General features: G+C 34.4%; 1 protein-coding gene across 2 annotated transcripts in view; it reads left to right on the top strand.

Annotated features, from left to right (window-relative positions):
• The window catches only part of cutlet (chromosome transmission fidelity protein 18 homolog), a 48276-nt gene extending 29373 nt beyond the window's left edge, over positions 1 to 18903 (top strand). For both annotated transcript variants that reach the window (XM_088230896.1, XM_088230897.1), the window contains 2 exons: positions 17520 to 17580; positions 18747 to 18903. The gene's annotated coding sequence lies outside the window, so the exon portion shown is untranslated. The remainder of the gene's footprint in view (positions 1 to 17519; positions 17581 to 18746) is intronic.
• The last annotated feature ends 8127 nt before the right edge of the window (positions 18904 to 27030 follow it).

Raw genomic sequence — 27030 nt, 5'->3', positions numbered from 1 at the left:
ACATATTTTTATTACAGTTCATACTGTTTATTATGCACGCGACTTCAGCCACTTCATTCCATGTTTACAAACAATCGGCAATCCATCGATCCGTTTGAGTAACATGATGGCATTTTGCTCTCGCTTTAGACAGGCTCGCTCAATGGCCGGATAGAGATTCAGCGAGCGCCGCAGATCGGTTAGGCTCTCCGATTAAAAAGCCCGAATTCGTCATCCGTTTGCAGGACGTAGTAAATCGGGGATTTGGTTTCGGTAGCTTTTATGTCGGCTTCTTCGTCAACGAATTATCGATTTAAGAAAGGCACCAAATTTAGCAGAAGATACCGAACAACAAATAAAACATTCGAGACGAGGTGGAAAAAATAATTCGATAAATTATTTGAATATTTTATTTTTATTTTAGGGATCAACAGCAGGACATGCAAACATAAATAACATACAAGATATATACAATTACTAGGTTCGTCACCCTTTTTTAATTGTTTAAACCATGCGATGAGTCATAAACTTTGAATGAATAAAAGTAATAATCAAGTGTAGTTAAGGGTGAAGTCGGCTGGCAGCCAGCAGCCAGCAGCCAGCAGCCAGCAGCCAGCAGCCAGCAGCCAGCAGTCAGCGGCCATCGTGCTCCGGACAGGGGTGATGGAAAATACGTTCAGCTTCAGCATACGTTCTAGTAGTGCCGCACAGATCTAGCCTTAGTCTATTTCTTTTTTTTAATGTACTGTCATAGCAAATACGTAAATTAAAAAAAATCGCAGACACTTACGTTTATATATAATTTTATTTTATTTATTTATGCATTTATTTCATATTATACAAAATGGCACAAAAAACACTGACGAATTTTGCTAGTACTTGGAGTAGGCTCAATATATGAAGGTTTCGGCAAGCCTGAAATATTAGTATGCCTAATTTTGCAATCGGTTCCTATTTGTTCTAAGAAACCAATTTGTTGCGGCTATAAATGTGTTATGTATATGTTTCCCATTAATAAAAATCGTAATTAATTTGATTTTTAATTTGATTCTTAATTTTGTCCTTCAATTTTAACTTTTTAATTTGAATTCTTAATTTTAACTTTTAATTTAAACTTTTAACTTAATTTTTTAATTTAAACTTTTCATTTTAATTTTAACTTTTACTTTTAATTTTAATCATTTGATTTCAACTCTTACTTACCTACATCTACTACCTGCATCGAATAATTTATTGTTAGTTGTGATTTTTTTTACAATTAAATTGAAATGTTCATGGAAGCAGAGAGAGAGTGAGGAAAGTAGAGTAGCTTTTCAATGTCTTCTCCTTTTTATGAACTTTTTATGTAATATTTTTATTTTTACTTTTTTAGAATTAAATTATTTTTAACACTAATGAATGCAGGAGGAGAGCCTCCTGCATTCATTAGTGTTAAATCTGTAATTGGTCTTACTTTTTAAAATTGTTCTTTGTACCTTGTTTTATATAAAGACTGTATGATTTCATTAATAAATAAATAAAAAAATAAAAATTAATGGGAAACATATTCGATATTATGTAGCTCAACTATCAGTTTACCCTGAATATAGCTCCTGCAATTGGAATCCGAAACGTCCGAACGAATCCAACTTACACGGAATCACCCAAAAAAGAATTGTACGAATATGTCCGTATTGATAGCCTCGCGCTCTCTCCCTCTAGAGAGCGTTCAGAATCTTACTGCTGGTCTCAATACTGAAAATGTGTCGACATTTTCGAAATGTCAGGATGCTTCTGTTTCCATGATCATTTCACATGATCCACTTTACTCATTTTGGGCATGGCATCGATGTTCTTCTAGAACAATAGGAATTTGTCACTAACGGAAGTACGGCCGCGACGGAACAGTCTTTTCTGATGGTCCTTTATTTCCACAAGTTAAACAAAGCTATTCTAGACATTGTTGTCGGGTTAGGCTTTTACATAAATCGTAAATAATCAAACTACTTCGACGATTTCTGAACTGTCGCTATTTTAACAAATACAAATATCAAATTTCACTAAAATACCAATCTTACATCTGAAGAGTGCCATCTAGTGGTCCTTTGAAAAAACTTAAAAGCCACCCTATGTACTACTAACTGACATGTTATGATTTAAATAACAACACAGACAAAATGAAACTGTTTATATTAATGTAAAATCGTAATTTAGAGTCCGGTTTTTGTCCCATGGATGTGTTGCTGACTAGGATGGATGAAAAAACTATGGTCGCGGATTTACAGATCAGGTGTCCATTTGAATAATTGCTTATCAGGCTTTAATTACTTACTGATATTTCATAATTTTCCATTTTATTTCTAGTAACGAACATAAAAATCATTTGCATGTAATAAAATCAAACAAACGTGAAGCAATTTAACTCCCACTCGGGATCAAGAAGTTCGTTCAAATTCGGGTGATTAACATTCAAAGAGAAAAGTCTCAAAATTTTCGCGATAAATTTTACTCCCTCTTACATTTCAAAATAAATAAATAAAAAACATTATTTTATTACGTATCTATTTATGTAAGTGGGAGCATTATGTTATTTCATTGTTGTTATTATGTATTTGTCTTATTGATAATGAGGAATATTTGCGTTCTTATAATTTACCCAGATGTTGCATTTTTAGGACGATTTTCAACGAGTTCTTTAGAACATAAAATTATTTATAATTCGCTATTACAAAATGATAATCAAGTTGCGGTAGAGTGGGTTTCGAACCATGGACCACTGATCCACGAGTCCGCGGCACTAGCCACGGGACTACGACCCGGTTCAGGTTCATTATGTACCTACTTATCACATTAATTATCCGGCGATCCCCCCCGACAACCCTGACGGTGGAGAGGGGGGCCCTTAATGGCTCGGCCCGGCAATCGGGTGAAGCGTCCGTTTCCGGAACGCAGTTGGAAAAATGCGAAAATTGGAGTTTAGTAAATAAAATAAATAAATGTAATGACGTCACGGGGGAAAAAGCTCCAAATGGCCTAAATAGCCGGAAGCTTTTAGAGTTTCTTTCCCCCCTCCCTCGACGTCAGGGTAGGCCAACTCGCGGTCAACCTCGGGCCCGCCGGAGGAGCGAGCGGCCCGCGGGCCCGAGGTGCGCAGCCCCGGCCGCCGAGATACATTCTGCCTATTAGCTCGTGATTTACCGACGGCTCTATTACCCTTACACAATCTCTTAACGTTTCCTCCATCTCCACGCAGAATTATTCCGCTTATATTTCACGCGATGTTCTCAATTAACGAGATGGTTTGATCCGGCGGCGGGGGGGGTGGGCGTGTGCGCGCCCCGCCGCCCGGCTGGACGGGGCGCGAGACGCGAGGGCGTAAATCTCTCCGGACAGGTCTCGTCCGGAAGTCCCGTGCCTGGCGCGGTATAAACTGGCGATAAATCTCGCCCGCCGAGTTCCTGTGGGCCGCGGCCGTATGCTGAACGCTTCCCGCACTCCGCTCCTTCTCAGCCGCCGAGGAGCGAGGAGTGCAACGCGCCCCCGATCATTTTAGAAATAATGAGTCTAATTAGGCGACACAAAAATCTGCTCTCGTTTGTTTATGACCTTACCTTCATCACATACAATAATATAAAATACCATCGCCTCTGCTCGCTCGACACGCATCCGCCCGCGCCATCCGCAATCCCCCCGCCACGCGCCCCGTGCCTGGCGAAGCCGAGGAGGTGCACATCAAATTTGGAGCGATGCACCTCCTGCGAACTTTCTCGAATGTTACCGAATCACTCCGAATGTTTATTGCGGTGTTTATTATAATATAATGCATTTCTTCGTCATCTTACTAACTCATCTCTTTTTAATAGATTAATATGGTAGATAGATTAGAAAAGTAAGGAAAATCTGAATTCTTCACATCTCGGATTGGTGTTTAACTGTCATCGTTATATTTGGCGAAGAACGAAGAAGATCCGGTCGAGGATCGAGGATTGAGGGCCCAGTTCGAGTCAGTTATCGCGTTAAGTTATTATTCGTCGGTCGGTGTTTTGATTTTCAGACATTGATGGTGCGTTGTCCATATTATACACCCTTTTACATACATATAATATATAGATATACGCACGCATACATTTCAAAGTGTACCATAATTTAATATTTGTGATTTTAATTTAGAAACTTCACTGGACCGTGTTTCAACCTTATCTTTATTGTGTAATTTAATCATTGTTGTTAAACAAATAACAACGTGTAACAAATTATTTATTGGGAGTGCTTAGGGAAACTACTTAACTGTTGTAAATTATTTATACAACCACAATGACTTCGGTGGTAAGTGATCTTTATTGTTTATTTTAGAACTGGTTACGCCGCATGTTCTGTGTTTATGTGTTTTGTACATTTACTTGTAGGTTGCTGTGTTGAATTTATTGCTACCTACTGAGCCCAAGTGGGAATGTTGTAATTATCCTACTGTGGGTACAATCGTTTTCTCTCCGGGCCAATAAGAACTAAACTGTCAACGAATGTACATGTGATTTGATATTCCCAGCGCGATCGCTAACAATTTCTTTTAGCTATCAATAAGTCATTATAGATGTGTATTTATCATCAAGAAACCGACAAGTGCCGATCTGACCGCAGGATCTGATCGAGCCTGCCGCGAGAGAGGAGTTCGAACATTGAGGTTGAAAGAAGCCCAGTACAAGGTAGATAATTGCATTAATTTGTATCGGGGTTCGAAGGTAAATTTAATGAGGATAACACATAGCAACGCCGGATTCTGCGAAACAGCAAAAAATCTATATTCGAGCGTTCATCCGTTATCTGACGAGTGGCGCGATCAAGATGAAAAGATCGTACAATATTTTTTTTGTTATTTTTAAATGTACATTTGGATGTTATATTTTATCAATTCGGTGTTTTGTTTGTTTTTCTATTAAATAAGTAATTCACTACAAGGATGAAGGAAAACTCTCTTTTTATTAAATTTGTCCACGGCGAGAATTGAACCCACAGCTGACGGTTTATTTTACCGGGTCTTTGGTTGCACCCTCTTACTGCCCTTATTTTCTCAATTAAAATCACTTATCAAAAATACATATATAGAAAGCAACTTCGTTAAAATACCGTGGCTGCTGACAGAGAGTCTCCCAGGACTCTACTATACAACGGCTGCGGGTGGAGGTGGGTTTGCTCCCTCGATGTTACCAGGTCTCTAAGATTGTCGATGTTCTAGTGGGTTAACTTGCTACCGGATCGGACCCTACCCCCACCGTTATGTTTTTTACTATAAATACACATATTGCTGCCCTACAGCCGTAGGTTTCTCCGTCCTCGGACTGCAGTGAACGTGTTCAATGGAAACTATAATAGCTTTCTTCCTTCCGGTTTTGGGGGCGGAGCGAGCTTCAATGGATGCTTCCCGTTTTCCACTTCCGTTTGTTATTTGATCCCTTATGGCGGAAATATTTTTTCGAAGATGCGAAACTATTTTTTTTCCCTGTTGATTACGTTAATCCGCCCATCTTCAGTTAGCCTCCTGTGTTATCTTGTCAATCTGACTCGGGCCGGCTGCCGTTCGTCGCCGTGTCGCGACGCAAACTAACCCATGTTCCATATTTGCGAAACCGACCGTTTCGAATAAATGTAGCAAATAAACATTCCATCAGACCCGGTGTTCACTTTCGGGGCAAGGATTTCTCCCTCCGTGTCGTATAGCTCGTTTGTGTTTGCGGTGAACCCAATCGACTGCACCGGGAAGTGAAGAAAGGAGGCAGCGGCGCGAGTGGGCCGCGTAATGATCCCCACTCGCACTCTGGCAGCCCTCGCGCGGCCATCCTCCTCCAGTTAGCAGTTAGCTCATTAGCGCGCGGCACCGGCTACCCGGCTACCGTCACAGCTCCGTCCCGGCACCTCTCCCCGCTGCGCTTGAGCATTACTCGTTAACGAGATCTCCACCGACCCTCTTCGGAGCTCCTCGACTCCGTGGATACGTTAAACACTCGCGCGACTACGTTATAATATATCGCCGCTACATTTTCTGTTTATACTAACATCGGTAATATGTACATGTACACTAATAATGTATCCTTTCTCTCGGGTCGTCCGTAGGTAGGTACGAAAACCGATCGGGTACCCGATACAATATTTCCCCAGGCGACAGAGGAGAGTGAACAAAACAGATTGTTATTCAGCATCCGATAATCTCCGCCGGAGTGGAAACACAATTCTATTTCCATTTCGACTTTTCCAATATAAATATGAAAGTTACGAGCGATGGCGGTGGCGCGACAAAACTAATTTCGAAGCGATCAAAGTAAGATTGTAGCCAGTTACTTACTTACTCCGCTCTTCTCTCGCGGCGCTTCCGGCACTATCGGAATATTGTTCTGCTTATTGTTGTTTATTGCATAGCCCGATATCGGCTCGGTCGCGACTCTACTTCCTACTCCCCAGTCTCCAGTGTCTTACCTAGTGCGCAGTATGGCTCCGTAGTGTAGGTGGAGTAGGTAGTGTAGGTAGGCGGTGGGCGCCCTCACGCTCGCGTCCGGCCATCCCACAGCGCCGACTAAATCCACCCAATTTCTTGCCGGTCATTTTTCATGGTTCTATGTAATCCTCTATTTCTCTATTCTTCTCTTAACTCGTAAATCCGCTATAGAGCGTAACGCGTATCGTCTATCGTCCCATATTCTGTTTTCCTTCACTTATAACACCCTAAATCGGACCAATTTCTAAATTATTATATTTTTTTAAACTATTTGAGAAGATAATTTATGATCAAGTATCTGAAGCACTCAAATCTTCTTTTAGTACTTCACAACGTGGGTTTACACCTAGTATTATACTAATTATCTTCTAAAAAATATGTACAACCGATTCTAAGTTGACTCAATCTACACGGACTTTGGTAAAGCCTTCGATTAATTCTACTACTAAAAATGAAACTAATTGCCATAAGTGGTGATTGATGGATTTGTTCTTACATTGATAAAATAGATCACAAGCGGTAGTAATTGCTGGATACAAATCGAACTGCTTTTCTGTTACATCTGGCGTACCCCAAGGATCAATTCTAAGACCCCTGCTATTTAATATATTTATTAACAACATTAAAACAATAAAAATGAATGTATGTATATATATTATATTAGAGTATATAAACTTTCAACTCTTTCGATGATTTGGTTTGATAGAAATACAACACTAGCTGATATTTGTCAAAATTGGTACTATTTATCTCATTATTCCACATACAGACAAATAATTATATTTACAAAAAAATATATATCCGTACTTTTTTACACAATAATTGCAGCGCAATCAAATATTTTTTCATTACACGCGACGTGTATATTTCTGCACAGTACCGCATCTTAATACGATGAAAGTCCGTCCGAAAAAACAAGGCCCGTAAACTGCAATATTTTATATTCTATATTATTAAATTACATTCCTGTTTCTACAAGAGATGTAAAGAAGTCCTAAATGCTGCTTGCTTCTGCTTTTTTTTTTCATTTTGTTTTACGATTCCCCATTGTGCGATTATTTGTAGATGTACATAAAAATACCGTTTTTTTTTTGTTTGAAAAAAGTTCTCAGTCTTTGAGACGTCAACCGTCCTCGGCGAGTGAAACGCGAATGAATCGACATTTGTAATCTGGCTTTTTTTGTATTAAGATTTGTATAGGATTTTTACACCTTTAAAACAGTTTATACGATATAATGACCTAACAAAACTTATTATAAAAAACGAGGTATTGAGACTTAGAAGAAGATTAAAGCATTACGATAAACTAAAATATAATTCCGTACCATATTTACAAATACATTAAATACCTATCTAAACGTTGACTGTTTTCGGTGATTTCACGATCTTTGAGATTTGTTTCACTAACTTAGAATATAAAAATAAAAAAGCAAAAGATATTGAGCTCTAGAAGAATATTTTAATTTTGACGAGTATTTTAGACGGACAACTACAAGTACTTTAAATATCCCATCAAAATATTACATTTAAGCATTTTTCAGGGCACTCCTCCTTAACATTAATAAATGCACATGTATATATTTCTCGCGTAAACATAATATTTTAAATTCCCAGTATGATCTAATGAATGAAATTGCTCCAGGGAAGAACGTTATTTGAGACTTGGCAATAGATTTAGATTCCAAGCCCATATTCGATATTTACATTAATGAAATTATTTATAAGGCTTTTAAAATGCTAGGTTTTTTTAATGCGAATGTCTAACGACTTCAAAAACATTAACACACGTGTGAGAAGTCAGTTAGAATATGCTTCAAATATATTGAATCCCCAATATAAAATATGTGTAAACATCTTTGAAAGGATACAGATTTAAAAAAATAAAATACAAATTTCATTGTACACTAAATGCAATTCAAACTCTGGAGTATAGAAGAGTGATTGTAGATCAATTATTCATATTTCAAATAGTTAACAACGTCATAGACTGCCCTTTACTTACAAGTTCTTTAGAATATCTTGTACCCAACAGGACAGGACTCCATACTACATTCAGTTTGCTGATATCGAGGAATAACTCGAGGGAAAATGATTTTTTCTTTAGAGCATATCATTATTATAATACCATTCTCTCCGGTCATACTCTCCGGCCCGGTCTCTCTTACACGAAATATAGAAGATTCCTTATAGGCAATACGCCTGCTTAGTTGTACGATGTCAGTAATTAGGTATGTTCATTATTAGTGGGGTTTCTACTGACACATCTATAAGGCAGACCTTGCAAAATGTGATTAAAGCAAGCCGCTTGCCACAGTTGTTCACTTGGTCAAACTGAGTTGATTAAGCCCGGTTGGCAGCGTTTCCCTCCCCGCCGGCGGGCAGGGGGGGGGGTCAAAGTGTCCATCTGCCGCGCGTCAGTCTACGATTTAAATCAAAGTCAGTTCGACTACTAGGTCATGTTTGGTATCGTTTTCGCATAAATCAGGGTCAAAAAATTCATTTATGAAACCATTTTATTGACTTTTCATAGTAAAAATAGGGAAAAAATAGAAAACAGTAAAAAAAAAATTTTAGTTTTTTTTGTTTTTGATAAATAACTTTTGAAGTATTGCGATATTTATAAAATAAAAAATATTTTTAAACAGTCTCATTAAATTTAATTACATATACAATAATTTTTTGAATACATTTATGAAAAATATAATATAATAAATACTTTAAAAAAAACATTAATGCCGCGCGGCAGAGCGACGCGTTGAGAGCGCCCACATACAAAAAGCGTTTCTCTCTCTCTAAGAAAAGATTTATCTCTAGAGAAATTAAACCTTCTACGATATTTTTATTTAACTGTATTTTTTTCTTTTTCTTTAAATTTATTTACTATTTATTAATTTTTATTTACTTTATTATTATTACTTCTTAAGTCCTAACATTTCTCAATTTTTAAATTGCTTTTATTTTGATTCCTATAATGTACTTAATCAACAGCTTACTGACTGTTTTCACAGTTTTAATTTTTATATGTTCCCATTTTTTATATGCAATATATTATGTAAAAACTTTTTTTTTCCCAAATAAATAAATAATATAATGTTCGAGTTAAGGCACGGTAGGTTCACTGTTGGGAGATATTATTAACGCCACACCACACTTGTAGCGGGGAATTTTATAGAATATTAAAATTCATATTTAAAGCAAGCAAGAAAGGAACTGGCCGATTACTTCAGCTTTTTTCTTCACTCAAAATGTATACTGTTTTATAACGTCTCAAAATCAGTTTGTGTTTTTTCCTCCTGAAGTGTACTCGCTGATTACATATATTATTTGAAGCTTCTTTATTTGGAGAATAGCGTTTCGATCATTTTTTCCCAAGGATCGTTTTCCCTTGATAGTATACAGTTGACATATGACATCAGTTCTTTCGTCCGCCCGTCTCTAATGTTAGTGGCGCTCCGCTCGGCGCATGTGTCAATTTTTGCCATTATTCATTTTTAGAAGGAATTATTAAAAGAAGGTCACGTGTCGGTGCTCAGTGTTAACATTTTTGTCGCAATATTATCTTTAATATGTCTAATGAATGTAATTGTTTTTTTTTTAAACTTTAGCATATATGCATTGTATTAAAATAATAATATGCTTTCATATATCACGTAATGATTAATTGTTGTTTAAATTTAATTGGTTGATTATTGGTAATAATTATTTTAATTGAAAATAAGTAGGTATTCCGTCTTCTGTTGTCAGCAGCTGAAGCGGGGAGATGATTTTGTATTCGCACAAAACGATAGAAAAAAAGCCGTGTATGTACATAATTACTTACTTGTATACGCATATTGTACACGCAGGTACAAATATTTTTATTTAAATATTGCTTTCCTATAAAAAAAGTCACCCTTTGCCACTGTCATCGAGTGAAGATGCGCTTATTTTTATTTCATTTTTTTTTTTATGTTTTTTTTTGTATTTCACAGTTTTTAAATATACAGAGTTTCTTTGTTTCAGGTCCCGACTAGCTAGGAAATTCCTGTGTTTAGGAAGGACCTTATTTTTTACATGTTTTTTTATTTATTTCATTAAATGATACTTAATAAATTCAAAGAATAATAACAACATAAATAAAAATAAATATAAACATGAATTAGAAAACATGCAGGTAATAATAATAAAAATTTAATCGTAAAAATAAATTAGAAAATATGCCATTAATAGTAAAGAAATGAGACATAATTATTATAAATTAGAAAACATACTGATAATAAAAATTGAAGCATAAATACACATTATAAGATATAACATTAGTAATAAAGAAATTAAACAAAAATATAAATTGGAAAACATACCGATAATAATAAAAATTGAAGCATAAATATAAATTTGAAAATATATCGTTAATAATTAAAAATTGAAGAACAAAAATGAATTACCGAATATACCATTTATAATTAGAAAATTAAAAATACGAGTAAATACTAGTATTAATAAGAAAAATAAAACATATGTTAATGAATAAACATAAAAAGTAAAAATAAAATATACATAAAAACAATAAGGAGATATTTGGCAATTAAAAGCTACACAATTTTTAGTCGTGAAAATAATTACAGGATATAAAAAGGTCTACCCCTTATCCACTTGCTCACCTTCTTCTTATAAACATCGAAACTGACAGACGCCTTTATGTCAGGGTCCAACATGTTAAAAAACCTAGGGCCCAATACTGCAAAATGCCTCTGAATAAAGGCAGTTCTACTTAGAGGTACCCCAAAGTTTACACTTATTGCATATCTGGTTTTAATATTTTGTTGTGTTCTATTTTTTATTAAAGACCAGAAATTTGTAAGGACTTCTCTAACATAAAGTTATCTTACAGTTAGTAAATTTGTTGTTTCAAATAGAGTATGAGAGGGGTAGGTGGATGTCAGTTTTAGCATTATTTTCAATATTGTTTTTTGCAGAATGACCAATGGATTTATCATGACCTCCGAACAACCACCCCATCCAATCACTCCATATGACGCGACCGACTGGAACAGTGCAAAATATACCGATTTAACTGCTCCGTAATCTAAAACACCTCTCAATGAGTAGAACACATGTATCAGTTTTCGGAGTTTTTTGACAGTCATAGAAATGTGAGATTCCCATCTAAGATGGCTGTCGATCATAATTCCCAAGTATTTTATTTCATTAACTCTTTTCAAGGGAAAACAGGTACACGGCACTTTATCTTGTCCATTAATTTGGTTTAAACCACAAGTATGAAGCATAACATTGAAAGATGTGACTGGTTGGGTAGCTCCACTGAGGCTAAATGTTATGTAGTTTTTTTTTAACAATATTGAGAGAAAATAAATTTATGTCTAGCCACTTTCTCACCATTTCTATTCCTGCTGTGGCCTTACAAAAAACATCATTCCATGAGCATCCATCGAAAACAATTACGGTATCATCTGCAAAAGAAATAATGGCTTTTCCAAGTTCCATGTTACAGAGATTATTAGTGTATACAAGAAATAGTATTGGACCCAGTACACTACCTTGGGGTTAGTACACTACCAGAACAGTTTGAAGAAGATTACTTTCAGTCGTTAACTCTTTTAAGAAATGCTTTATATAAAATATTATAAAGTGAATTGTAGCACTTGCAGCATCCAAAAAAATATTGAAAATTGTCATAGTCATTATAGAGATTACTGGGAGTGATACTATGTAGATCATTTTATACGGTAGCAGAGTCATGGAAATTTTACAGCATATACTTAAGATACACACAGTGAGAATTATACAATTATTTAATAAAAAGCACAGAGACATATATTTTAAAATGTAGAGAAGAGTCAGTATATAGTATAAAAGAGCAAAATAAAAAACAAAAAAGAATAATCATTATAAATAGTATTGGTATAAATAGTATTAATAAATATCGTTAAAGTCCATAAAATCATTTGTTCATTGTGTGGTAAGTTATTAGTATGTTTGTTTGAAGTATTATTAAAATATTTTACATTCATTGAAGAAAAATACATGCATAAAAAATATACTGTCACGAAAGCAGAATGAAAATAAGTTTGTGTATGAAAAGATTTGAACAAAGTATAATAATGATAGGTAAAAGAACAAGAAACGTTACGCACAATTGTGGAGATCATGTAAGATGTGATGGCTACAATAAAAAAGACCAGTCACAGTTTATCGAAGTCAGCTTCTGTTTTTTTCCCGTCTTCCTTCCTCATAAGAATTTTTCCTGCTTTAACCCAGACGAATCGGTATTTCTTCATGGCCGCGAATTGTTTTGCCTTGTACAGCAAGTACTTTTGCCTAGATGTCAGCTGCTCCGAAATGTAGATGACCCGTCGCTCAGAGATTGGCGTTATTTCGAGAGAAGCGGTGTTTAATGCAGACTCGATTTTTTCCTCCTTGCACGTTTTTATATATTGTTTAACTACATCAATGAATGTGTCCCTGGTCGTTTTGCTTTTCAATTCAACGATAATTGGTCTGGGATGAATAAGATTTGTGTGCCCCAATCTTCTAATTGAAATACAATCTGTAGCAGAATCATGCAATTTTATGGTGTCAGTTTTTTTTCATAAAATTTAGTTAAATTTTCCTTTTCATTTTCGGGACAATTTCGAATTTCTATGTTTAATTCAATCCATCCCACAAAGTTAAGGCTGTAATCTAAAAAGAAGTAATAAAATCAAACGATTTTAGCCATTTAAATATCCGTTATTTCAAAATCGCGCCATTGAAAAAGAAAATAAGCATTATAATAATTTTAAAAGTCTATAATATACCTATGAAATGTGATAAATACAAAAAACACACTAACAACAAAGGTATACACGGTTGAGTGGCGGACTTATTGCGACTATCGATTTCTGACAGTCTGACCGAGAAAAAATTAAAATTGCAATAATAATATAATTAGATTTTAAAAAATAATAAAATTAATAACTGAAAAGTTAAGAAAAACACAAACCGTAAAAACGTTATATTAGTTTTAGTGTATGTTGCTTACATTATTTAAATATATTCAGTTGCATATTCCAAATATTCAATTATACTATAGAAACATTCATTTATTAGAAACACTTTTAACGCTTGCATTTTTTTATTATTAAACCTTTATTTAGCGTGAAAATAATTCAGAAATAAATAAAAAATAGACCACTTTTGCTTGAACTTGCAAAAAATAGTCATGCTCTTGTGTTCAAAACAATATAAAATAGAAACAAAAATGCATAACAAATAAAAAAAACAATTCAAAATTAAAAAAACATTTAAAAAAGAAAACTAAGTTAATTATTATCCTATGTATATTTTTTTAATAAAATTTATTTCCTTTATTTGTTTGAGAAGCTTTATATTAATTTTGACTGCCGTGCATATAATATGATCGTTTCGCCAATGCAGTTTTTAATATATTTTTATTCCTAGTGATATGAAAGTGACTTTTTTCTTGTGTATTAAAATATTCTGGTATTGATTTAACCATAAGGCAAGATATTCCATAATATTAATACCCGTCACTGTTAATAATAAATTATGTATAATGAAAATTGGCCTACATGTTGACGGAAAATCAGCATTTACCATTTTTCTAACACATTTTTTTATTATTTTAAAGACACATGTACATTAGTAGAGTTTCCTCAAAAAATAATACCAAATTTCAAAATTAGATATACATACGAGTATGCCTAACAAGTAGACATAACAGGTTAAAAATGTTTGCTATTTGAAACAGTTTATTTAATACAAATACGTAACCGCTTATTTTAGCGACAACAGTCTTCGCGTGTTCTTTCCAGCTTTGGTGGTTTTCTAATTTAATGCCTAGAAGGGAACAGTAACAGTTTGAAGTTGTTTTTTGTTATTTTAGAATTAATCATTATATTTCAATTTAATTGGAATGCTTGCTTTAGCTGAAAATGTAATTTTTTTTGTTTTCTCTGTGTTTAAATACAGATTTATAGATGCAAGCCAATTCGCTACTGATTTTCATTTTTCATTTATATCTATAGAAATATTATTTGAATCTCCCGTGCTGTAAAAAAATGTTGCTGTGTCATTCGCAAAAATAGTGCAATGTTTTGTTCTCACAATTTAGGGCAGTTCATTTATATGATTCATAAATGGTAGAGGCCCTAAAATACTGCCTTACGGTACACCCTTTTCCACAATTTTCCGATTAGATGCAATGCTTCTCGAAAACGAGGTGTTTCGTTTGTTTTTTGTATTTTTTTTTACTTCTTTTTGTTTTATATTGTAAGAATATGATTCGAACCATTGTAACACAATACCATGTATGCCTATACTATTATTATATTTATTCAATACTTGCATGCGGTCAACATTATCGAAATCCTTACTAAGATCCAAAAAGACTCCAACCGTTTTTCTGTTTTCATATACCAAAAATGTATAATGTGCTCCCATTAAATATAAAAAAAACAAAAAACTTATCAGGCCCAAGAGAAAGACGAATGCTGAAAATCTTGCTTTTAGAACGTGCTTTTTTATATGGATTTTTTTGTTTTTTTCTTTTTTTATTAGGACAATTTTTTTTCCTACGTGACACATATTTCCGATGCACATGGGAATACATATTTTCTTTTTTTCCATTGTAATAAGAGATTTTTATATGTTATAAAATTTAAGAGATAAGATTATGTATATATATTATAACTTAACTATAAGCACCTGCTGACGAACTGCATTTTATGCAGCTCAGTAGGATTTGATAATTTGTATTTTAATTTTTCTATGTTTTTGATAAATAAATAAAAATAAAAAATTCTATCGAGCTTCATATTTCATTTATGAAAGATAAAACGGAAGTTGTGGTTGTACGTCATTTTCTAAATCCAAATTATTGCTGCGAAATATTACCGAAATTTTCGAGAAATTTGTATTTTAATTTAAACATAATCCTTTAATTTTTTTTTTACAAATTTGTTAATAGCGAAATAGGTCTATAATTATTGAGTTCGGATTTTGAACATTTTTAATTTATGCATAGGAACTATGATCGATTTTGCAAACTCAACATAACGTGGAAATATCGAGGTTTTACTGACAGAATGCATTAATTGAGTCAACAGTCTTTATATGTTTCGAATATTTTTAAATATAGGCGCAAGATTTTGATTTCAATTTTTCGATTTACGCTATGCCTAGAATAAAGATTACTCTTTCAAAACTTAAAAAAAAAAAACAAAACAAATCTGGAACTTGTTTCATTGACTTCGATATACTCGTGCCTGTAGAAAACGATAGTTTAATATTATTTAAGTACCCACATAGTAGGGAAGCGAGTACAAATAAGAAAGTGTCGTATCTCTGAACAGTGTTTTTGAGGTCTAATATCGTTTCTTTTATATTCATCTTCCGAAGCCATTTGTTAAAAACAAACATTTTCTGAGATATTTCTGATAAAAAATATGCTTTAAAGTTTTATATTATTCAAACTTTTAGACCGACAAATTTTGGTATTCGTTTAAAGTATATGTATTCGAGTAAATTTCGTTCTAACAATTTGAAGATAATATATCCAATAAAGAGGTGATCTAAGAAATTGTTGTTTTCTAAAAGTAATACTCGCATTTTATGCCACACAAAGTTAGTGGTATTTTTCTCAAATTCTAGGTTAAATAATTCCTTATCCCTACTATCGTTTAAAAAAGATAAAAACAACAAAAGATATCATTTACAGTATTAGCAATATGAGCATTTATTCAGTTAACACGATTCGAGATCTAGGAATAACTCTCGACTCGCGCTTTAAATTTTCACTCATTTTAATAAAATGAAAGAAAAAACCCTAAAGATGTTTGGATTTATATTCAGACTATGTAAACCATTTAAATCTGTACAATCGATAATTTGTTTATACAATTCATTAGTTTTTAGTAATTTGGAATTTGGATGTGTAGTCTGGTCACCAGTCACCAGTCACCACATTACATAACTCACATTAATTTCATTTGAATCTGTGCAAAAAAATTCTTCGTATCCTAACATTTAAATGTAACCCGGGCAGTGCCCTTCAGTCTTATGATCAGCGCCTAGAACATTCGGTCTTGATAAGTTGGAATTCAGGAGACAGGTTTTAGACTCGATATATCCTTATAAAATAATTCATTGTAATATTGATTTTACATTTTGTTTAGAGAATGTACCCCTGAATATCCCCAGTCGGTGATTGAGATCGTACACAACATTTTATCTTTCAACCTTCAATAATAATATGGCGCACTTTAATGCATTATCACGTATGTTAAGATTGTATAATAATGTAGAAAGTAATGCTGATATTGATATCTTTAACGATACGTGAAATAATTATAGGAAAACTGTAGCGCAATTTATAAAATCAAATAATCACTTTTGTTAGTTTGGTAAAATAATTTGTAATAATTTATTGTCATAACTTTTATAACGATCATAGAATTCAATTGAGCTAGCAAATTTAAAAAAAAACTCTCATAAACTTTTTTTTCTTTATTTGTACGTGCTGTGTTCACATATAATTGGTGAACAATATCTAAAAAAACAATTAGTGATTATTATACCAGCGTCATAAGTATTGTTTATTGTTTGTGAACCATAATAAATAAAAAAAATAATAATAAAAAATAGATAAATTTTTTTAGTTCAAACCTTTTTACGGAAACGTTTTTTTTTTTTTTCTTAAAAAAATAAAATTTAATTCATTTCCGCAGTTTGTTTTTTTACGTCCGTATTTTCATTTTCGTATAGGCCATTCGACGGCATTAAGATTTAGTTAGTGAATATCAGTCCCGCTATTATTGGAGATATACACGACAATGCTGTATTATTTAATATGTACATCTTAAGATTTGTCTCGTATCTTTGTGTAATGTTATAAAATGTGAATTAATAGGTGGACACTTATTAAATCAACTTTATGGTCAAACATTTGATCAAACGTTACTAAATAATTAACCATTTACCGACTTTTCTATGTCTGCCGATGTCGAAAATAATGAACTAATCAGAAATTGCGCTAGGAAAATGTGCGTACTAATGGGAATATTTTGTTCCTCAGGTGATGAAGGACTTCTTCGGTCGCTCCGTGGCTTGCTCTCCCGCTTCCGCTGCCCGCAAAGGTACGAGTAGGTGACGCGACATAAGTTAAGGTCGACGGACACGTGGAAAAATGTTTGTATCGGTCTATCTGTAGGGACTTCCGAAGGGTAGGCCCGTTTCGCACGTATCGTTCAAATCCGCGCGGCACGGTAAAATTAGGGGAAATTCACATTTATTATATTATTTTGTATTTATTAAAAATTCCGAATTACCGGGATTATCCGTGTGCCAGTTATAAATTAAAATTATTGGCATCTACTTTAATCTGTAATAAACTGACTTTACTGCAATTGCCCTGAAAAATCACTGAATAAATATTTCACGTCAACCACACGCACGGTATCCAAACGCGCTAACTTCGCCACGAGATGGATGTAAAATACGTTTTGTTTTTTTTAATCACGTCGTCGTTAAAGTAAAATATCGATTAATTATGATAATTTAATAACAAATATTATATTATGGACCGAAATGGAATACACTATGTTCAAAAACTATCCATCCGTATGAGTACTGTGTTTGCCCCAACTTAGTTCGCGTTACCTATATACCTATACCTTCTTGGATATTTTTCAATACTTCATTTTTATTAATTATTTACGCGTGTCTATTATACCAATATCGGATTTTACCGAAAATCTGTAACAAAAGTTTTCGTAGTTTCAGAAGAACGAAAAATGTGCAATGTGGTGAACGTATAATACAGTTGGCGAATGTTTAAAATGCCGTTGGGACCAAAGTGTAAATTGTTTAATAAAAGAAAATAAAGTTTACGAAATGCATATTTCTCGATTATTATTGATATGATATTATTTAAATGCCGTAATTATTTCGAATATTTTCACAACGATACTAATCGATAGCCATATGTTTAATATTCATTTGGATTTTTGAAAATATTGTGAACAATCGAACAATTAACGGCATTTCAAATTTCCATGTTGAGGTGCCGACGCGATTCTAATCGATCCTCTGTTCTGTGAACATTTCTAGTACGATCAGTAGTCGCGTGGAGAATAATCGCTTTTCCGATTGCGGCGCGGATTGTTGGACCAATTACGCTGAACAAATTTGTCTCGCTCTCTGAACAAACTCCGCGCCCCGATACAGGGAGAGGCTCTCCCGCTCCCGCCCCCTAGGGCGCCCTCTGTGCGGGCGCGTGCATAATGTGTTGTTACTGTTGCAGCGGGCAAGACAGACGACATCGTCAAGAGTGCCGTGTGGTACCACTACAAGGAGGGATTCAACAACGCTGTTCGGAGGGACGTTAAAATCAGCGATCTGCTTTAAACTATGTACGCCTTATGTTTTATAAGATTCAAATAAAGAGTTATTTCCTTCAAGTTTAAATAGTATTATTGAACCGCCGCGTATTCCCCGCCCCCTGGAAATGTGTCCGGATCTTGCGAGTGTCGGGCGTCAGGCGTCAGGCGTCGGGCGTCGGGCGTGTGCCGTAAATCCTTCCCGGCTAATTTATTACAATCTCTAAACTTTCCCGAGCAACTGGGACTGAGCGATATATTACTGCGGGGGACAGCCATCAGCAGGTAGGGTTGCCGGAAGTTAGAGCCCCGCTGCGCCGTCTGCCCTGATGACGTACCGTTTCCCAGACCTTAGACTACCGAGCGTCGCCGACTCTGATGACAGTAATCATCGCGTGTTGCATATTTTCCGATGAACGTTCGATCTAGTACTGGGTTCAATGCCCGGTGAGAAAGCAAAAATTAAATGTGGTTTTTCTCAAGGCTGGGTGTTCTGCGCTGTGATTGGGCCTACTGGCCTGTTGAGGCGCGAGAAAAAAATGTCTGTATCAAGAATGAAGAATGCAGCGTACCTACACTGGACACGGGAGACTGGAACCTCTTTCCGGGGGGATGCGTTCGTCGCAGTGCCGTGTGAAAAATATATTCTAAAATAAGAACAATGCTGGATTGATTTTCTTGTATAAAATTCAATTAGGGTTTTTTTTTAATCTACTCTTTATCATACCCTACTCTTTTTCTTAATGTAACACAACAATTATTAATTAAAAATGTAAAAGAACGCTTAGATCAGCATGTTATCGATATAATATATAAATATAATTTAATTTCTTCAGGACAAGTTTCAATTCTATTTAAGAAATATAGAGGATGTCGTGGGGGAAGAAAAATAAAAAATAAAAATAAAACAAACACTGTTGATAACACAAATAACACTTTTATTAATCAGATCTCTAAGTCACAAGTCACATATTTAAATAAAGATAAAAATCAACCAAAAACAATTAAACACGTAAAAATAAATAGAAACGCAAACACACCTTGTCTTCTTTCACTTGGTACATGGAATGTACGTTCAATCAGAAATAAAATTGATGATATCCTCAACATAATTAACGATAATAATCTAGACGTTCTTGCATTAACGGAAACTTGGCATGAAGACCATAATTCTGTTACCATTAATCTACTTCGTAGTAAGGGTTTTAATGTTATTGAAGAGGCACGGAAACCATCCATTGAAACCGTTCATAAGAAAAATAATATAACATGGACGAACCACGGTGGAATTATTGTACTAACAAAAAATCAGCTTAAATTAACAAAAAATAAAATACCACTCTACACAACTTTTGAATGCATTGGCTGTAGGGTTAGCGCAGGCAGCAACCATTTTACCTTAATCACAATTTATAGACCAGGTTCTCAAGCACCACCTCGGAAATTTTATTCGGAAATAAAATCTTTACTTGAATGGGCCATCACTCGTACAGAAGTAACATACGTAACTGGAGATCTGAACATTCGTTTCGACCGCAAGACGGATTCAGAATCGGTTCGTTTTAACGCACTTTTAAGTGATTTCGATTGTTCACAAGAAGTAAATACCCCTACACATGATGCGGGAGGTACACTTGATGTTATAATACGACGGAATTGTGATAAAAAAATCACAGTTTTTGTAACAGACATCGGACTTTCAGACCACAGATTAGTGCACTGTAAAATTAATATCCAAAAACCAACACCAACTTATATAACACTCGCATCAAGGCCATGGAGAAAATTAAATTTAGAACATTTTAAATCCGAACTTCTGACATCGTTGATTGGTCCGGACATTGACCGTCGCTCAAACGACGTCGATCAATTGGTTGGGTTGTACAATGAGGTACTATCTAACCTGAAAGACAAACATGCACCATTTACTACGAAAACTATTCGAAAAAGGAAATCTGATGCATGGTTTGACGAAAATTGTTGACTCAAAAAGAAAGAGCTAAGACGTCTAGAACGCAAATACAGAAACACACTGTCAACTTCGGACCGATCAATATGGTTAGATATGCAAGCCTCTTATAGGACATTTATAAAAGAAATAAAATCTAGTTTCTGGTGTACAAAAATCACTGAACAGAAAAAGTCTCCAAAACAACTCTGGCGAAGCCTTCAATCTGTTCGTGGTGACTGTATAGCAGAGACATCTAACACAGGCGCTACTGCCACTGATTTTGCCGACTTTTTTACAAATAAAGTCGAAAAAATAAGACTGGCGTGTAGTTCAGCGAAAAAACCTGTAATTTTAGCTAATGCCCTTCAAAAATTCAGTAAATTTGAACCAACATCTATAAATGAGGTTAAAAAAAAATTTGCGGCATTACCCAACAAACAATGTATATTAGATCCGATGCCAACATGGCTTTTGAAAAAATGCATTAACGTATTAGCTCCATTTTTAACAGATTTATTTAATACATCCATGGAGCGCAGCATTGTTCCGAGAGCCATAAAAAAAGCAAATGTAACTCCACTTTTAAAAAATTCACAACTAGATGTGGAAGATCTTTCCAGTTTTCGCCCTATTTCAAATCTTCCCATCGTATCAAAAATACTAGAAAAAATAGTTTCTCATAGGCTCGTTAACTATATCGAGCGGAATTCTTTATTTTCGGTAAGGCAATCGGCATACCGACGTTTTCATTCCACGGAGACGGGAGTGATAAGAGTACAGTCTGACATTATAACGGTGGTGGACTCTGGTAATCTGGTGTTGATGGCTCTTCTGGACATGAGTGCTGCATTTGATACTGTAGACCATAATATTTTGCTTGAACGTCTGGAGAAAACTTATGGTATCCGTGATCAGGCACATATGTGGTTCAGTTCATATCTTAATAAAAGAGAATATGCAGTTGTGTTCCAGGGTAAAAGCTCAACCAACTTTCGGGTGTCTACAGGAGTGCCTCAAGGGTCAGTACTCGGACCACTTCTCTATCTCTTTTAAACTAAAGATATAGAGAACATTATCAAAGAATGTGGATTGTGGTCGCACTGCTATGCAGATGATACGCAGATTTATTTTTATTGCAAACCAGGCGAGAGAAGTGTGCTTGTCAATTTAATTGATGGATGCATCAAGAAAATAGGAAACTGAATGGCTGAAGACAGACTAACATTAAACCCATCAAAAACTGAACAACTGTGGGTGGCTTCAGCCAGACGACAGAATTTGATCCAGGATACGGCTCTACCTAATGTAGGGAGTACCGCTGTTACCCACCGTTAAACTACTGGGAGTTTTACTCAATTCTGACCTATCTCTTGACGCTCAAATTAGTAGAACGATAAGTTCATGCTTCTACCAGCTGAGACAAATTAAATGCATACGCAAAAATTTGCCGGTTGATGCCGCCCGTCAATTAATAAATGCGTTTGTAGTGTCTAGAGTCGATTATTGTAATGGTATCTATGCAGGTCTACCAATGAACAAAATGACTCGCCTACAATCTGTATTGAATGCCGCAGCGAGACTTATTTTCGGAATCTCTAAGTTCAGTCATATCACTCCACTACTTCGGGAACTACACTGGCTACGTTTTCCACAGAGGGTCGAATACAAACTCTGTTGGCTTATGTATAAGTCACTGCACAACTCGGCTCCGGAATATCTAAGGGAACTATGCATTCCAGATGAACTAGCTGACAGGCGTCTCACGCTTAGATCAGCTACGTCTATGGCGAGAGGAAAAGTTATTATACCTCTACGCAAACAGCGCACTAAATTTGGTGAACGCGCATTTGCGGTCGCAGGCCCTATGGCATGGAATGCTCTCCCAGCAGAGGTGCGAGGCTGTGAAAGTGAAGTGATGTTTCGGAAAAAACTTAAAACCCACTTGTTCTCTAAATCATTCGAATAAATCCGTAGCACGTGACAACAAAAAAAAATATTTTAATTAAATTACAAATTTAAAAGCTTCAATTAAATTAACTTATCAATAGAACCACCATGTAAAGCGCCCTTGAGGTATTTTATTACGAAAATGGCGCTATATAAGTTATCCATAATTAATTTAATTTAACATCAAAATACTATTAAAAAAACGTAACAAAGATTAAAATTTGTTGCAACAAAGAGGGAAAACATTTTTGAGAAAAGAATATGGAAGTCTAGGAATTTACAGGGCTTATGAGGCTTATGATTATTATATGATTGGCTGGTTTGTATGGCCACTTTACACACTGTGTAACATTCACCGTTCTGCCCATGTTTAAACATCCACATTTCCTCAACAATACAATCAATAGGTCTCCCTAAATCTACTCGAGAGTTATATTTATTGTTGGAAAACAAATTTTATTGCCACGTACTCACTAAATAAACTATATAAAACATACTGTAGAAAAATAATAACATAAAAATTAAATAAATATTTTGAAAAGGTGCAAAATATAATTTTACAATGACTACAAGGAGTAAGCAACAATCGGGCGAAATAAATAATTATACTCGTATGATTAAATACATCGATAAAAAAAAATTATCGCTTAAAATTGATATTCTATCGAAATTCAATGAGCAGGGAGAAAAAAATATAAAAACTTTGAATCATTAAAAAAACCGAGGTCAAGGCAACTTCAGAGCGTTTAAAAGAATAATTCTAAATGAATATTAATGGAAACAAAGATTTGAGAACTTGTTTGCTCTGGAACTTCATCAACAACGACGAGAGCAGTTGGACAGGGCTTCCAATATTAAAATAAGTGGAGTGCCTTTTAATAGAAACGAGAACTTAATGCGCACATTTTCAAAGATTGCAGAAAAAAATTGGAGTTAATATTCAAAGAGAAGAATTTGCGTTTATTTACCGTTGGAAGATCTGTTTAAAAAATGTGAGGAAAATGCTGAAACTATAAAGGAATATAAAAAGGAAATGGAAGCCTTGCGGTCGAATGACGTCAAAAGGAATCTCGAAATGAAAGAACTTCGACACAGAGAAGATGATTTGGAGAACCCGGATAGAAATCTGAGTGTAGAAATCCTCGGCATACATTTTTCTGATAAATAGACCCATTTCTCTCCTGACCATTTTTAGTAAAATCCTTGAAAATATAGTATCTGGTCAGCTGTTCAGTGTTATAAAACCACATATTACTCCCAATCAACATGGATTCTATAAAAAGCGGTCAGTTGAATCAAATCTTTGTGAATTTACCGATATTGTTTTGAATGCAATGGATGCAGGTTTTCAGGTAATTTTTGTTTGTATACGGATTATTCCAAAGCGTTTGATAATATAAGTCATTCGGTTTTACTTCGCAAGCTTTGGAATATTGGTATACGGGGGAATCTGTATCGTTCAATATGTTCCTACCATAGTAACCGCAGTCAATCAGTCTCACTTAAAGGATTTAATTCATCATTTAAACCAATTCCATCTGGTGTCCCTCAAGGTTTGCATCTTGGACCCTTAGTTTTTACTATTTATATCAATGATATAAGTGTATGCAGTCAAAACTAATTTTTTTTTCTATACGCTGATGACGATGATTTCTATAAACTAATTTGTCGTTTGCCATAAGATAATTAAATAAGATAGGATTTTTTATTCTAAAAAATCGCAATACCTGACATTTTTTAATGTTTGGTTGCAACTTGTTTGTCGAACACCACATAAACAATTTTTCAACATTTTTCTGTAGAGTTAAACAATCATTTACAGGTCGGGTTGTGGTCGTGTGGCTAGTGTCTCGGACTCACGGACCAAAGGTCTGTAGTTCGAATCCCACTCTACCCCAACTTGATTCCATTTTCTAATAGTGAGTTATTTATAACTCGTTGAAAATGGCCCTCAAAATGAAATATTTGGGTAAATCATAAGAACGCAAATATTTCTTTTTCTAAAAAAAATAAAAAATAAAATTTATTTCAACAGAGAGGGAAAAAGTTTTCGAGAAGGGAATATGGAAGTCTAGGCATTTACAGGGCTTATGACCTGTCAATGCCTAGACTTCCATATTCCCTTCTCGAAAACTTTTTCCCTCTCTGTTGAAATAAATTTAAATATGAACAACTCCCTAGGGAGGAAATCCAGCCAGTCTGCAAGCATTTGGACATAATCAAACATTGTTGAATCATTTACAGTGTTTATTACTTTGAAAATCCTTATATCGTCAGCAAACAACAATACCTCTACATCATCGAATATGACTACTACATCATTTACAAAGATAATGAACAGTATTGGACCCAAGTGGGATCCCTGAGGAACACTACTTGTCAGTATTCTACCGGTTAGATAACTTGTAAACCAATTCAGCATAGGTCCGCTAATACCCAGACTAGATAGTTTATTCACAAGAATTTTTAACATACCTTATCAAAGGCCTTGCTAAAGTCGGTATAGATCGAATCAACCTGTTTTCGTTTTTTAAAAGAATCCGAAATAACATTTTCATAAGGTTAATAAGAGTTGATCTTGAAGACATAAATCCATGTTGATGAGTGGTTACTATTTGGCTAATACAAGAAGATATTTTATTTAAAATAAGATTTTCAAAAAGTTTTGGTATGGCAGATTGTATGCATATTGGTCTGTAATTGGTGGTGTCACTCCTATCTCCACTCTTAAAAATGGGAGCAGAAAAGTGTACCTCTGACAAAGATTTGTTAAAAATTATATGAAGTGGATAAAGTAGGCAATCGACACATTTTATAATGAACATGGATGGTATTTTATCACGCCCATAACCACATTTGGATTTTAATTGTTGAATGCTTATTAACTTATTTCTACTTAATAACCGCACGCAAATCGGTCCATCGCATTCAGTTCACCGGGGACACACAAACGAACATTGCCTTTTATATAATACGAGCTGAACCCGGCAATGCTTTGCTATTGCTAGATTTGAGTTAATACTCGTGCTATTGCTAGATTTGATTTAATATAGATTAAAATATATACGATAGATGCGCAAATGTTGAGATCCGTACATTACGTAAGGTTGATATGAGCATTAACAACAAAATCAAGAAAGGAGTTCGCGTTGGTTTGAACATGTAGAGCGAATGGACGACGAAAGAACGGCTAAAAATATTTACAATGCGAATGTTCATGGATGCAGAAATAGAAGAAGACCGAGAAAGACATGGCATGACCAAATCCAACAAATACTTGAAGATGGACATGGTAAAAGTCGGAATAATCGGCGCGCGTGCATGAGAAGATCTATGAATGTAAAGGAAGCGAGATCTGAATGCAAAGATATAGTCCTTCTCTCTTCTCTCCCTATCCTTAAGGGTAAACAGCGTGATAGTTTGTTGTTGTTTTTGAAAAAAAAAAAACATTTCTCCAATGCCATAATTCAGAGAGAAAATACGTGAATCCGTTTGTATGAAGAAAAGACGGACCGCGTTTCCTGTTAAGGTTAAACATAATTTAGTATACCTACTTATTTATTTATTTATTTGACACTTTATATACATAAACAATAAATATACATATAAGGGCGGGCATATTGTCTTAAGGCAATTTCTTACAAAAACTTACAAAACTTCACTAATTTTTTTTAAGTAAAAACCGTTCGGATAAACGTAAAAAAGATGTTGTAACTTTTCATTAGTAAGTAGATACCTACAGAGGTACTTGTTTATGATTAAATTCCAAATCTAAAAATAATAGATATTTAAATATTGAATTCAAGTAGGTACTTAAGTACTTGTTTATGTTTGAATTCGATTCAAAAATCATTAATGCGATTTTCAAAAATGCATAGAATGTCAATTGATATTATTTTAGTATAACCAAAAATCCAATAAAAAGAAATAAATGGGTAGAAATTATAAGGAATTTAATGAAATAATCTGATTGCGATCCATAAAAAAACGAATGCTGTCTGTTAACATTCAAAAACAAACTTTTTTATATACAAAAATACAACTATAAAGAAAATGCCACAATCTATAAAGAAAATACGTGAATGCGTGTTAATGAAGAAAAGTCAGAAAGCGTTTTATCCTGAGCCTTCTAAAACTATGACACTTAACTCATGCCCAACGCGAATTTAGTCATTCTTTAATCGCCGGCCGTGTTATGATTTGAGCTTGACATTTAATTCGAAACCAAAATAAATTACGAAAATGACAAAATACATAGTTTTAACTTACATATTTCATAACATTATTTTTTTTTGTACAAAATATTACCA

Source organism: Micrasema longulum, unplaced genomic scaffold, assembly GCF_059751315.1.
Source record: "Micrasema longulum isolate JH-2025_06_02 unplaced genomic scaffold, ASM5975131v1 h1tg000826l, whole genome shotgun sequence".
NCBI classification, from domain to species: domain Eukaryota; kingdom Metazoa; phylum Arthropoda; class Insecta; order Trichoptera; family Brachycentridae; genus Micrasema; species Micrasema longulum.
Note: the sequence above shows the minus strand (reverse complement) of the source record. Positions and strands in the feature narration are given on the sequence as shown.